This window comes from Sciurus carolinensis, unplaced genomic scaffold (assembly GCF_902686445.1).
Source record: "Sciurus carolinensis unplaced genomic scaffold, mSciCar1.2, whole genome shotgun sequence".
Lineage (NCBI taxonomy): Eukaryota > Metazoa > Chordata > Mammalia > Rodentia > Sciuridae > Sciurus > Sciurus carolinensis.
The window spans coordinates 2,960,956-2,973,508 of NW_025920119.1; the positions used below are offsets into that span (position 1 = coordinate 2,960,956).

The 12,553-nt window shown below is 34.6% G+C and overlaps 1 pseudogene; it reads left to right on the forward strand.

Annotated features, from left to right (window-relative positions):
• Nucleotides 1–7,624: 7,624 nt before the first annotated feature.
• LOC124973693 (CCR4-NOT transcription complex subunit 4-like) lies at nt 7,625–8,796 on the forward strand (annotated as a pseudogene).
• The last annotated feature ends 3,757 nt before the right edge of the window (nt 8,797–12,553 follow it).

The window sequence follows — 12,553 nt, forward strand, 5'->3', positions numbered from 1 at the left end:
TTTTGGCCTCCAAAAGGAACAAATTTCTTCCCATGACAACTGGCCTTCTAAAGGGACAATGAAGTTCTCTGGGTAGAGTGATCTAAGTAGAACCTATTGTCCCAGATTCCACAACATCCTGAGGTTATGGCAGAACTAGTCAGAAGTAGCTCAGGAATGGTAATAGCCTCACAAAATGCCAGCGTGATTATTTGGCAGGTGTCATTTCACCCAAAACCAGAGAAGTAGCTGGAATTAAATGCAGGTAGAATCAGGTGAGCTACTGTTTCCTCTTTCCCCATATCAAAGACATTCTGGGCCTAGGGTTTCAGTTGCATCACTGAAAGAATATGCTCTGAGGAGTTGAACATTAACTCTACAGTTACCTGACAAACTCACACCCTATTACTAACTTAAAAGATGTGGACTGGGGCTGGGGTTGTGGCTCAGTGGTAGAGCACTTGCCTGGCACATGTGAGGTACTGGGTTTGATCCTCAGCAATGAACGTATTGTATCCATCTACAACTACAAAACAACAACAACAACAAAAAGACTTGGATAACACATAATCAGTCACTAAGACTCAGCTATTTTCCTGTAAATTACAAGGTTGGATTCCATATTACAGCCTTCCTCTCTTCAGGGGACTTATGCCAAAATCTCTGGAAAACTATAGCAAAGCTATGTGTGTACCTGAAAAGGAGAGATGAGGAGCACCTTCCCATTACTATTTGTGGAACTTCCCCGGCTTCTATTAGGTGTATTCTAGGATATCAGATTTCATTCAAGTATTACAGAACTTATCACTAAGTCATATTTTGCAATGTGAAGAGTCTAAATTGTTGAATTAAACAGAAAACATACTGGAAAAAATTCATTCACATTTCAGCCAAAAGATCAGTCATGACTTTCATGCATATTACATGACTTTTCATTAGCAAAACTGAAAATTGCCAGTGTAGGTCATTGGCTTAATATATCACTTTACATAGTAAAAAAAAAATCGTGTTTTTTTTTTTGTTGTTGTTGTTTGTTTTTTGCTTTGGGGATGAAATTAAGAATTCTTTAAATACTAAGCAAAAAAGGTACTAAAACAGACAATCATCTTTCAGTGTGAGTAGAAACAATCCTTGCATGTACCTAACATCTTATTCTTTCAACTTTATCTACCAAGCACCTACTGAATCCTGAAACAGATATAAAGACGGGAGGCAGAATGGGAAATGAGAAAGAGACTCTCAAGAATTATCTTGATGGTAGTACTGCTATACAGTTATGTGATCTTCTGCAAAATACTTAATATCTTTGACCCTTAGGTTTCTTACCAGTAAAATGGAGATACCACTTTCTACTGTATAGGACTACAGAAAAAAAGAAGTGCACCTAAGAGTGGACTATGCAAAGAGCATACTCAAAGAATGGCAGTTATTACCTGGTAACCCTCCACCATCATTTTCACCATCTTGCTTAAAACTCAAGTACAGTATATAACCTTCTAATGTAATTAGATATATATGTAAACACTGGCCTCACACATTCACATATTTGTCTCAGGGTAACCGCAGACACTCCCCCAACACTGTCACAGTGTCTTTGACACTTATATAATATCCCCACTGAGGCATCTGGCATGCAAGACAGACCATCACTTTGACCTCTGGCACTCACATAATGTCCTCATTGGAGTTTCTGACACTCACATAATATCCTCAAAGGGCCTCTGACACTTACATAAAAACTCACTGTAACCTTAGACATTCAAAAATAGCATCACTGTGACCTCTGACTCTCACATGATGCCATCAATGTGGCCTCTGAAGCTCACATAATATTGTCACTGGAGTCACTGACACTTACCTTATACCTCACTATGGCATGTGAGACTCACAGAATATCCTGTGACCCTGATAGTCACATCATATCCTAGTATCTTTTTCTGATGCCAATACTAGACAAAACTGCATCAAGGAAAGAAAACGTTAGACCAATATCCCTGATGAATATAGTCACAAAAAATCTTAACACAATTCTGGCAAAATGCATACAAAAGCATATTAAAAAGACAGTGTACCATGATCAAATGGGGTTTATCCCAGGGATGCAAACTTGGTTCAACATCTGGAAATCAACAAACATATTTCATCACATCAATAGACTTAAAGAATCATGATTATTTCAATAGATGCTGAGAAAGCATTTGATAAAATACAGTATCCCTTCATGCTCAAAACACTAGAAAAAATAGGGATAGTAGAAAACAAACCTCAACATTTTAAACCCAAAACCAACATCATTCTAAGTAAAGAAAAACTGAAAGCATTCCCTCTAAAAACTGGAACAAGGCAAGGATGCCCTCTTTCACAACTCCTATTCAACATCATCTTTGAAACACTAGCCAGAGAAAGCAGACAGACCAAAGAAATTAAAGGGATATGCATAGAAAAAGAAGAATTCAAGCAATCTCCATTTGATGACAAGAAGATTCTATATATAAAGGATCCAAAAAACTCCACCAGAACACTTCTAGAAATAATAAATGAATTCAGCAAAGTAGTAGGATATAAAATAAACACATATAAATCTAATGCATTTCTATTTATAAGTGATGAATCCTCTAAAAGAGAAATGAATAAAACCACTCCATTCAAAATAGCCTCAAAAAATATAATTGGGAATCAATGTAGCAAAAGAACTGAAAATCTCTACAATAAAAATTATAGAACACTAAAGAGAGAAATTAATGAAACCTTAGAAGATGAAAAGATCTCCCATTGTCTTGGATAGGCAGAATTAATAATGTCAAGGTGACCATACTACTAAAAGCACTATACAAATTCAATGCAATTTCAATTAAAATCCCAATGATGTTCCTCATATAAATAGGGAAAGAAAGTATGAACTTCATCTGGAAGAATAAGAAACCTCGAATAGCCAAAGCAATCCTGAACAGGAAGAGTGAAGCAGGAGTTATCACAATACCAGAACTCAAGCTATACTACAGAGCAATAGGAACAAAAACAGCATGGTATTTGCACTCAAATGGACAGACCAATGGTACAGAATAGAGGACATGGAGACAAAGCCACAAAAATACAATTATCTCATACTAGACAAAGGTACCAAAAACATACAATGGAGAAAAGCCCTGTTCAACAAATGGTGCTAGGAAAATTGGAAATCTATATGCAGTCAAATGAAATGAAACCTCTCTTTCTCACCCCACAAAAATTCAACTCAAAATGGTTGAAGGACCTATAAATTAGACCAGAGACCCTACACCAAATAGAAGAAAAAGTAGGCCCAAATCTTCATCATGTTGGCTTAGGACCAGACTTCCTTAACAAGACTCCTAAAGCACAAGAAATAAATGTGAGTATCAGTACATTTGATGGATTCACACTAAAAAGATTTTCTCAGCAAAGGATATAATCAAAATTGTGAAGAGAGAGACTACAGAGTGGGAAAGAATCTCCTCATGCACCTCAGATAGAGCACTTGTCTCCAAAATTTATAAAGAAGTTACAAAACTTTACAAACAAAAATACAAAGAACCAAATCAATAAATGGGCCAAGGAATTGTACAGATACTTTACAGATGAAGATATGCAGGGAATTAACAAATATATAAAAAACTCTTCAACATCGCTACTAATTAGAGAAATGCAAATTAAAACCACCATAAGATTTTTTCTCATTCCAACCAGAATGGCTATTATCAAATACACAAGCAATAATAGGATTTGGGGTGGTTGTGGGGGAAAAGGCACACTGCACACTTTTACATTGCTGGTGTAGTTACAAATTGGTGCAGCCACTCTGGGAAGCAGTATGGAGATTCCTCAGAAAATTTGGAATAAACCCACCTTTTGACCCAGTTATCCCACTGCTCGTTTTATACCCAAAAGAATTAAAATCAACATATTACAGTAACACATCAATGTTTAACAAATCAATGTTTAAAGCAGCTCAATTCACAATAGCTAGATTGTGGAACAAAAGTAGATGCCCTTAAGTAGGTGAATGGATAAAGAAACTGGTAAATATACATAATGGAATATTGGTCAGTTGTAAAGAAGAATAAAATTATGGTATTTGCAGGTAAATGGATGGAACTGGAAACTATCATGCTAAGTGAAATAAACCAATCCCAGAAAACCAAAGATCGAAAGTTTTCACTTAAGTGGATGATAAAACATAATAATGTTGGTGGGGGGTTGGGAGGAAGAGAAGAATGAAGTAACTTTCGATTACATAGAGGGAAATGAGAGGGGGGAGGGTGTTGGGTATGAAAGAGTGGAGTGAGAGACGTCACTATGCTATGTACATATGATTACAAGAACGGTATGAATCTACATTATGTGCAACCATAGAAATGAAAAGTTGTACTCCATTTGTGAACAATAAATAAAAATGAAGTCTGTAAAAGTAAAAAGAAAATAATCTAAAAATTCACTATTATATTAAGTAAAAAAACAGACATAAAATGTCACAAACCATATAATTCCATTTACATGATCTATTCAAAACAGACAAATCCATACAAAATAATCTATAGAAACTAAAGCTCAATTAGAAAATAGAGAGGTGGTACACTCGAGTAATAAAGCATAGGGTATTTGTAGTGTTCTAAAATTAGTGGCAATAACTGCACAAATCTGAATATACAAAAAATTATTTCTTATATTAAAAACAAAGTATTTTTATACTCTTACTCTTTTGTTCCCTTTCTTAAAAATTGAACTTATCACTTTGAAGTATATTTTCAATTATCAAGGATCACAACACCTGCCACCTCCATATCTGGACCAAACAGAGGAGACACAAAGTAACATCCGCTTTCAAAATCAAAAACAAACTGAAGGGTACTAGGGATACAGTTGCAGTATAACATGCTGAAGACTCTGGGCCTGACTCCTATCATGGCAAAAGGAAAAAAAAAAAGGAAGAGGGAAAAATGTTTAGTCCTTTACCTAAGACAACCAAATTAATGATAACCATCAGTATGATAAACAAGTTATTGAAAATCCATAAAATCTAGCAATTCTGGTCATGATCCAAAATATAGAAGGGAGAGCTGGGGTATAGCAGCACACACATACACACACAATGGAAATTAAGAAAACAATTTCAAGTACAGTGACATCAAAAAAGAGCAAACATTTAAGTATAAAGTTAACTGAAGCAGCAAAAAGACTAATACATTTCTTACTATGAAATGCTACCCAAAAGTGAATAAACAAATATATAAATCAAGAGATATTAATGGAAGATATTGATACTACCCAAACTGATCTACAGATTCAATATAATAACTATCAAAATTTCAATCATTTCTCGTTTTTGCAGAAATAGACAATTTCCTCCTAAATTTCACACAGAATTTCAAAGGACCCTATGGTCAGAACAACCTTGAAGATCAAGAAGAATTTTAGAGAACTCATGTTTCTTGATTCCAAAATAAAGAAAGTTATAGTCATTGGAGCAATATTGAAGTTCATTGGTAGACCAGTTGACTAGCATAAGGAAGGACCCTAGGTTCTCTCCCCAGCAGCACAAAAAAGTAAAACCAAACTAAAGAAAAAAAGCCGTAGAAGGCGGTGGAGACATATAAATTAATGGAATAAAATATGAAGTCGAGAAATAATCACTTATACACTAGTCCTCCTTGCCCAGTTTCACTCTCTGTGGTTCAGTTACCTGAGGTCAAACATGGCACAAAAATATTAAATATCAGTATTAGAATTACAGTAACAATTTACAAATTTTAAATTGCATGCTCTTGTGAGTATCATAATAAAATATCATCTGTGCAATGACATGAATCCCTTTGTTCATAACATAAATTTCCTGTCCCCTCGTTACTTAGTAGCCATATCAACCATCCAATCAACTATTGCAGTATCACCATGCTTGTGTTCAACTAACACTTATTCATAGCCTAACACAAAGACTGTCACTCACCTCACTTCATCTCATCACAAGTATTGTATTATGACAGGAAGGATTTAAGAGGACATTTTGAGAAAGAGAAATCCACATTCACATAACATTTATACAGTATATTGTTATTAACTGTTCTATTTTATCATATCATTGTTACTTTTTATTATTATCAGTAATCTCTTACTGTGGCTATTTTATAAATTATCATAGAAACTTTGCAAAAAATATGTAAAAACAGTGTATGTACAGGGTTTAGTACTATCCACAGTTCCAGGCATCCACGGGTCTTGGAACATCCTATTCATGGATAAAAGTGACTACTCTATGATCATACTATTTTTAACAAAGATACCAAGTATATTCAGTAGGGGAAGAACAATCTTTTTGATAGTCTGGGAAAATTGTATAAAGAATAAAAAAGAATAAAGTTGGACCCTTCCCTTATACTAAATATAAAACTTAAATCAAAATGGATAAAAGCACAAAAGCTAGAATTATAAAATTCTTACAAGGAAACAGGGGAATGCTTCATGAAAATGCAGTTAGCAATTATTTCTTGAGTATGAAAACCAAAGACACAAAATATTGTAATAAAAGTAAAATTCTGTAACAAGAGGTATGTGAATGTGGTTTCACCTCTCAAAATATCTTCTTGTACTGCACTTATATTTCCTGTCATGATATGAGCTGACACAATATGTATATGATGAGAAGAAGAGAGGTAAAAGATAGCCTTTGTGAAGTAATGTTAGGCTATGGGTTAGGGGTTACTTGAACATAAGTACGGTGATACTGCAACAGTTGATTTGCTGGTTGACATGGATGTTAAGTGACTAAAGGACAAAGAAAAATACACTACTCTACATCAAAGTGAAAAGTTTTTGTGTCTCAAAGAGCACTATCAAAGAATACAAAGGAAATCCACAAGAGAAAATGTGCATAAAGCATGTACCTGATAAATGATTAGTATCCAGAATATATTTAAAATTTTTTATACCTCTACAAAACAACAAATAGAACTCAAATGTGGGTAGAGTACTTTTTTATGGACTCTGTGTCCCCTCAAATTTCAAATCTTCAAGCCCTATTCCCTAATGTGACAATATATTTGGAAGTGAGATCTTTACAGTTGCAATGAGGATTAAGTAAGATCTTCAGTTGTCATGATTCAACAGGATTATTGAGTTTTTCAGAGACACCAGAGGCTCATCAAGAAGAGAGCCCTCACCCAAAACTGAACACTGTCTGAAGGTTGACTTTGGACTTTTCAAACTCCAGAACTATGAGAAAATAAAGTGATTGCTTAAGTTACCCAGCCTGTAGTATTTTGTTATGGTTGCCTGGAAAAACTAGCATACACTTGAGCAGACATTATAACAAAGACATACAAAAGGCCAATATGTACCACAAAAGATGTTCAACATCACAGTCAGTAGAGTCATGCAAATCAAACACAATGGAATACTACTTCAACTCCATTAGCATTGCTGCTATTTAAAATTTTTTAAAGAATTTTTTGAAATATTGCTCAGGATATAAAGAAAACAGAACCCTTGAACATTGTGGTGGAAATCTAGAATATAGACACTAAGGAAATAACAAGATTTCTCATAAAATTAAAAACAGGGGAAGTCTTACCCTAATGAAAGATGGTGATCTGTCTGGCTATGGAATCAAGCAAAAGCAGAAACTTTCTCAACCATGGGTGTTGGATTTGCTGAAGCAATCCGGCCTGGTTCTGAAGAGTTTTCCCAGACACTAGTTCAGGGGTCTCTTGTGAGGACATGGCAGCAAGTGCAGTTGACTAAGGAAAAAAGTGAGGGAAGGCAGGTGGGTCTTCAAACTTCTGAAGTTTAGCTCTCAGTCCCTTAAATAAGTATAAACTTTTGTCACTGTTTAATAAACATGAAGAGTCTCAAAAACCTGATGCTAAGGAAGACCCTGTGGAATGCAGTCTGCGTGGAGCCCTTGAGATATGTGAGATGAACTTTTTCCTTTGCACCTACCTATGGCTACCAGATTTGTGGATTTTGTTGGCCTAGATGTTGCACTGATGAAAATGGTCTTTGTCCTGCACATAGAAAGCCACATCCAGAAGATCCAGAAGTTTGTAAACCACTCTGACAGGAAGAACTGCAAAGGATAAAAAATGAGAACAAAATGAGAGAAAACAGAAAAATTACCTTCCACTATGTTTTTTTATTTTTAATGTGCCCTGCAAACAAACCTCAACATTTTTGTAAGTCTGTTCCAGTGCCTAACTGACCCAGAGGTTTTAAAACAACCAGAATAATTTGGGAAGTTTGGTAAAGCACATAAATTTTGTCATCAATAATAGCACATCATATGCAGGCTCACAGGGTCCTAGTGTCAATGCTTATATCTGACCTATATCTGGTCAGAAAATATTTTAAGAGCTATACAGTGTGTCAACAATGTGATGGTAGGTGGCAGAACTCTTCTTAAGACATCTGTAGGTACAAAAATACTGCAGTTACTTCTTACAGAATATACAGTGTCCAAAACCTGACTGCATGTATCCACATGAATTGGGAGATGAGGCAGGAAAGTCCACAAAAGAGGAAATTCTCATGGGTAAATACCAATAATATGAACAGAAATTATTTCAAGAATTGTATAAGTTAATTACAATTTTATTTAATTATCTATGGGTTCAGTCAATAAAAATAAGAACCAAGTGACACCACTGCAGAGCCCCATTGATACACCTTCAGATTCTCTCAGTATAGGAAATTGTGGTAATTCTCAGCAGAATCTAACAGTGATACACCTTCACCACCACCTGGTTTAACAAAACCCAATCCAGGCATCCCCACAAGTTCATCCAATCACAGTACAAGGTCCCCATTTGAAGAGGCAGTAACAGAGTCACAATCATTATTCTCTTGACAATTTTTGCCATTCCAACCCTATCCCAAGTAGGCCTCCTCCTTTTCCAAGTTCCCCATGGACATCAAGTGATTGGCCTATGGCACCAGTCACAGAGTCTCTTCACATCAGAAAAAAATCCCAGTACCATCCTCTACAGATTGGCAAGCAGCATTTGGCTTTGGTTCTAATAAACAACCAGAGGATGACTCGGGGTTTAATCCTTTTGATGTTACTCAAAAAGCCTTAGCAGACCTGAGTGAGCAGGAATTGTTCATCCAAGACAAACTTTCCCTTTCACCCACATCTCTTCAGAACTCCTCTTCAAATACAATACCTGCCAAAGCTCTAGGCTTTGGATTCCTAAATCTGCTGCATGGACAAACTCTTAATTGTACATTTCCAGTCATGCCACAAAGGTTCCCTCATTTGCAGAAGCACTGGGCAATTTACAATTCCTTCAGTTTTACAGCCTAGGCAGCCTACTATTCTTGGATGGCCTTTCCATGCAACAGCATCATGCCCTTGAAACACACAGCAAACTCCACCTCAAATAGTACTTCCTTGGACTTGAATCTCCCACCACAGCACAACACATGTCTGGGAGGGATCCCAATAGCAGGTAGGTTCACTTAAAGCCTCTGAAGATTCTTAACTAACTCATGCTTCTCTTTGTTGAGGGAGAGGACTGTTGAATAACAAAAGGTACTTATTACTCATGGAAATTTATGTAAAAAAGTCTTTGTCATAATTAAAATATTTTCACTTAGGTGGCTTGTAATATTGTGCATTGTAAGGGAGGTGGAGTATTATACCAAGTCACTGTTTGGAAGCATTTTGCTTAATAGGGTAACTACCAAGCTTTAATATGGTATATATGTGTATAAAGAAAAATAAATATATGAACACTGAATCTAAGATTCTGTAAAATCCAACACCATAGTCAAAAAATTTTATTTTACATTACAAAAGTAAAGTGGTTAAAAAATTTTTTAAAGTGATAATGAGAACAGGAGGGATTAAAGTTACTGTAACTTGTAGGGAATTTACTTATTTTGTTCACCAACATGATGCTATAAATAAAGTTTGAGACTATTTGAGAGATCTGATTATTAATGTTTTGTAACATGTTCAGACATGCATTGTGTGGAAAAGAAATTATTCAAGTAGACACATTTACCTTTTTAGTCTTGTTTTTAGTTCCAGGGGAAATATGTATAAGAACACAAGTTTAATACCAGAATATTTATGATTTTGTTCTTCTACCCTTGAAGGTTTCAGAACATTTGTGTCTAAGATTCTTTGTAACATTTATTAGAGGTGGCGTTTTCTAAGGAAGTCATTCTTCTTATTAGTGTTCTCATTTAATTTGGGTTTTTGTGATGATGTGTAAAAGAGAGTTTGTTCCTCTACTGATTCTCTCAAGTAGAATAAAATAATGCCACACTCTGATACATAATTTATATAATTAAAATTTATCTCTTGACCTTTAAGGTATGGCACAACACAAGTGTTTTCATATTAGAATACTTTAACATTAAGACATTCATTCTTTAACTTTAGCAAGATAGATACAATTTACAGAGCTCCCTCTAATTCTTTGGCTATATTCCCTTCAGAACAATAACATTTCATGATCTAGACAAATATCTAGGCCTTAGTTTGTGGCTGTGGATAAGGGAAGTTAATTTACAATTTACAAAAGTTTAAGAGCACCTGATGTCATGATTTAGACATTGATGAGATTTCTGATATTAGCTCATTTAATTATGGTAGATAGTAGGTAATCCAGAGCAAAATTTTTTATGTAATACTTGTTTATGAAACAGTAAGTGTTCAATTTCTGTACTTTTCTTCTATTCAAGACAGCCTATTAGAATGCAATTATGTTTTCTTTTGCTTTGTTTTAATCATTTAGAAAGGTGTCATTTTAATTATTAGTTAATAGTGTAATTGGTTATAACTTTAAAAACTAAAGTGCCCATAAATACTTTAAAATAAATATTAGCCCAATTACAATTACTATTTCAAGTGGGGATACAAAGAAATATAAAAATATGAATACTATTTCTAAGCAGTGTAGAGTAATACTTGAAGAGATAAAGTTATGTATGAAAATAGTAACCATATGTATGGTACTGGAATCTGAGAGACATCAAGGTAGCCTTTGCTCATTGAGGAGACTTCATTGAAGATGTAGGAATTGATCTGTACTACACTGTCTTGAATTTGGGTTAGTGGCAGGGGAAAAGACCTTTCATGTTGATGGAAAACTCCAGAGTAAAGGCACAGAGGCAGGCATTAGTGTATCATTATATTAAGAAGCATTTGAATTGCCTTTTATAACAGGAAGTGCTTCTTAAACCATAGTAATACAATGGTTGAGAAGATGAGACTCTCTGACAGCAAGACACAATAGTGTAGGTTTGACAGGGAACTCTAGTCTTGGCTGCCTTTGTGATGTACTTTCATTTGACTTTCTACATGTCCATCTTCAATAAATTATGTTCTTCCAATTTCTTAGTTATCAAATTGCCCATTAGTATCTAAGATCAAATTTAATCCAAATATTTCAAGTAAGAAGATATTTTGGAATGCCACACTGGTAATGAGAAACCACTGATGAGTGAGTATAGTTGGCCTATGTTAGTTGTTAGAAATCTTCAGCTGAATTAGATACTTTAATGTTAAAATGTGGCATTAAGTGATAGTTCTGTCTCTGTGTTTTTTTCCTTTCACTGTATACTCAAGCATAGAACACTAAAAACTTATTTTTCAGAGATGCTTAAAATAAATGGCCAACTTTAAAACAATTTAAATACATAATAACCATATGATTCAGCAATTTCACTTCAGGATATATACCCAAAAGTCATAAAATCAGGAACACGAATAGATATATGTACACTGATGTTCACATCAGCATTATTCCCAATGGCTAAATGGTTTCAACTATCAATCAATGGATGAATAAATCAACAAAATGTGGTACAAATATATAATGGTTGCTATTCAGTCTTTAAAAGGAAGGCAATTCTGATTCATGTCACAATATAGATGAAGCTTGAGGATTTTAAGCCAAATGAAATAAATGAATCACAAAACAGATACTCTATTGTTTGTACTTATATTCAAGTACTTACAGTAGCAAAGTTCATAGAACATGTGAAGAGTGGTTGCCAGGAACTAGTGGGAGGTGAAGAATGGGAAATTAGAGTTTAATGAATACAGAGTTTTGGGTAAAAAAGTTCTGAAAATGAATGGTGGCAAGAGTTGCAAAATACGATAACTTACTTACATGCCACAGAAATATAACTTTAAAATACATAATAAAGTGAAACAAGAATTTCAGAAAATAAACAAACAATTCATTAAAAATAATTAAATCCAAAGCCTTCTCAAAAGAAATTTCCCAAGACAAAACAGAATATTCATTAAGATATTGTAACATTTTTTAAAAAGTTATTTTAAATTACTACCATGTACCACCCATGCACCTCAAAAAATAAACAGAAATAAGAGTTTTTGTTGCAACTCTGACATAATAAATTTGTAAGCCTTGTTTGTGTGTGTGACATAGAGAGCATGCATATGCGCTAGGAATGAAATCTAAGGCCTTACACATCCTAAGCATGCTCTCTACAACTAGGCTACATCAATAAAACTGTAAGCTTTAAAAAAATCTTTAAAATAAACAAAACTGATGGTGTGGGGATATAGCTCAGTACTTGCTCAGCATAA